Source organism: Salvelinus alpinus, chromosome 4 (genome assembly GCF_045679555.1).
Source record: "Salvelinus alpinus chromosome 4, SLU_Salpinus.1, whole genome shotgun sequence".
Taxonomy (NCBI): Eukaryota; Metazoa; Chordata; class Actinopteri; order Salmoniformes; family Salmonidae; genus Salvelinus; species Salvelinus alpinus.
In genome coordinates, this window is record NC_092089.1 from 48,630,933 (window position 1) to 48,634,534 (window position 3,602).

Here is a 3,602-nt window from a genome sequence, read left to right on the forward strand (position 1 = left end):
CATCATTGCTCGCCTCACAGTAGTAATGACCTCTGTCCTCTGGCTGTACACTGCTGAGGGTATACTCCTTTAAAGTATTGGTTATTTTGTCCATGTCTTTGAACCAAGACCATGAATGCACTTCAGGCTTGCTTTTCTGCACTATGCAAGTTAATTTGATTTGATCTCCTTCTTTGATTGTAGACAGATCCTTATTTGTTTCAATGTGCACTCCTACAGGAGCATCTGAGAGAGAGAGTATTCCAATTGAATCAAAACTGTGTAAGCTGCCTTCATTGTCTATGTATTAAAAAGTCAATTCCACAATGTATATAAGCATGGATGTGAGACAGAGACTGCCTAAAACATTATTTAAATTAATTATTTCCCTGTGATACAAAATGTATGTCTGGACTACACAAATAGGGAATATCTCACAATTAACATTGATTGTAACAATATTTGAGTCGTGGGTCCCATGTTGGTTTACAGCTTTGCAGTAGTAATTCCCGCCCTGTGTAGGTGTGATAGATGGAATCAACAATTCTGTTCCACTGAATTCAGTCTTTTGACTGTCTTTAAACCAGGAGTGGGTAGCATTGGGGTGCCCTCTGCTGGGACAAGTAAGGGTTGACAGACCATCCTTTACATTTGACAAATTTACAACAGCCTTCGTCTCCTTAGGGGAATCTTTCAAAGAGAAGACAAAAAAGAAATCATAGAAATTGCTCAATTCTGAAAACAAGAAGCACAAAACATTAAACATCAAATTAGTATTGTAATTTCTTTGTTATAAAAAATGGTTGAAACAAAAATAATGCAATGGACATGATAAAGCCAATCACGCGCTTTATTCAATCTGTATCGCTGAAGCGTTTCAGTTTGTGGAATATAAATGTAAAGGTAATTCCCGACTGAGCCGACATATGCAGCGTTTACCGTGAATACACGGGAACATTGCCTTTACATTTCAATCACGCTGAACTTCCGCGATACGATAAACACAGTTTGAACTAGAAAGTCAGTAATGAACTCACATTCAACCTTCAGCTTGATGCTCTTGCTCACACACTGGTCTTTGGTCCCCTGTGGTTGACAGGACAGCACCCTCCCATCATCCTGCCAGCTAGCATTAAAGCTGACCATACTGCTTTTACGGTTATCCTCGTAGGTGGAAAGGCGTTACGGTCTGACCGACCAAGCCCTGTGAACTCTGGGTGTGATCCACATGCCCGTGACGTGAAGCATCGAATGGTCACAGGCTCAGACTCTTTAACTGTTGATGGGTTCAGCTTCTCAACTCTAACCTGGCACGGATCATCTGCAGTGGCAAGACATCAGACAGAGACAGAACATTATATTGTACATTACAAAATGTAAGAGGGTATAGATCTTGAATGCACCATTGTGCCTCTGTCAGTCCATGGTACATTTTCTAAGACCATGGGTGTGTTCAAGACCTCTACCCTATTACAAAAAGCATAATGTACACTAATATATATTGTAACAGGTGCATATAGGTACAGACAACACTGTCAATCGAATAGCTGTGATTATTTGGATTATTATTGGAAATTGATATCCAGATGTATCTGTAAGGTGAACTTGCCTTCAACTGTAAGATTCAGACCTGCTTCAGTCATCCATTTTCCAACCTTTCCTATATATCTGCATTTGTAGATCTCACTGTCGGTCTTTTCCAGGTTGTTGATGAGTAGGATGCAGTCGCTTTGTGTGGCCCATCCAAAATTCACAGAACCAATGTACTTTATTCTGTCTGCAAATTCAGGGGCAGGGGTTTGGGCCTTTGTGTTACTGTTTACAATTGTGGCAGTGAAATCATGCATGGTGTCATTCCACTTTGCATTTTTCATCCAAAACCATTGATCTTGTTCATTTTTCATAAACCTGGTAGTGCATTTGATTGTAATGCAGGAACCCTCCTTTGCGGTCAAGTGCTCTCCAGTTATGTTGAAGTGTATTTCAAGTTTGCAAAAGGAAACTATGATGGACAAAGAGGAAAGCAAGATTAGAATAGTACAGTTTTTTGTATGCAATTTTCCCAAGTATATGGTACATTGTCACAACGCTTAGTAAAAAACTCAGAACAGATTGATCAAAAAGGCAGTTTCAAAAATCTAAGCACATTTTCAATAGACTAAGTACAACATACAAAATCATACAGTCACTTTTTCACTAAATTTAATTAGTGTTCCATCGAGAAAAACATGTTTCACATGTTCATAGAAAGTAATTGCTTTTCACAATGCAATACTCACATTACTTTTGATATGATTGTCTTCTCATTTGTTCGAATACATTTCACGATTACTTAATCCGACTGCTCTTCATTTATAATCACTTAATAGTTTGGTAAACCTATAGATTTTAAATTGGTTGGTCTAGTAATGTATGAACATATAAAGTATGATACTTTAATGTACTATTATGATGATGACTATTCTGATTATATTCACAGTAAGTAAAAAACATATCAGATATTGACAAGATCAGAGATGTATGAAACAAATGTATCCCCTAAACAGTTAGCATGTTTATGTATATGATATATGTAGTACCAGTCAAAAGTTTGGACACACCTACTCATTGCAGGTTGTTCTTTATTTGTACTATTTTCTACATTGTTGAAAAACAGTGAAGACATCAAAATGAAATGACACATATGGAATCATGTAGTGACCAAAAAAGTGTTAAACAAATCAAAATACATTTTATATTTGAGATTCTTCAAAGTAGCCACCCTTTGCCTTGATGACAGCTTTGCACACTCTTGGAATCCTCTCAACCATCTTTGTGAGGTAGTCACCTGGAATGCATTTCAATTAACAGATGTGCCTTGATAAAGGTTAATTTGTGTCATTTCTTTCCTTCTTAATGCGTTTGATCCAATCAGTTGTGTTGTGACAAAGTTAGGGTGGTATACAGAAGATGGATCTATTTGGTAAAATATCAAGTCCATATTACGGCGAGAACAGCTCAAATAAGCAAAGAGAAACAGCATCATTACTTTAAGACAAAAAGGTCAGTCAATCTGGAAAACTTCAAGAATTTTGAATGTTTCTTAAAGAGCAGTCGCAAAAACCATCAAGCGCTATGATGAAACCGGCTCTCATGAGGACCGGTTACTACATGATTCCATATGTGTTATTTCATAATTTTGATGTCCTCACTATTATTCTATAATGGAGAAAATAGTAAAAAGAAAGCCCTTAAGTGAGTAGTTGTGTCCAAACTTTGGGTGCTGTACAGTTGAAGTCGGAAGTTTACATACACTTATGAGTGAGCTTGTGACCTGCATTTTTCCAACAATTGTTTAGACAGATTATTTGATTGATAATTCACTGTATCACAATTCCAGTGGGTCAGATGTTTACATACACTAAGTTGACTGTGCTTGGAAAATTCCAGAAAATGATTTCATGGCTTTAGAAGCTTCTGATTGTTATGCTGGTGAATGAGGACCCAAAAGCGACGTAATAGAAACAGAGTCTTTATTCCAGTCTTAAACAAATAATGATACTCCTGGATATTATCAAAGGTAAATCCAAAACAGGAAACTGAAATCCTCTCGTCAGTAGAGGGGAACGACTGGAGACGCGACC

At 37.3% G+C, this 3,602-nt stretch overlaps 1 pseudogene; it reads right to left on the reverse strand.

The window, feature by feature from the left end:
* Nucleotides 1-213: 213 nt before the first annotated feature.
* On the reverse strand, nucleotides 214-2,012 carry LOC139572605 (B-cell receptor CD22-like; annotated as a pseudogene).
* Between the last annotated feature and the right edge of the window lie 1,590 nt (nucleotides 2,013-3,602).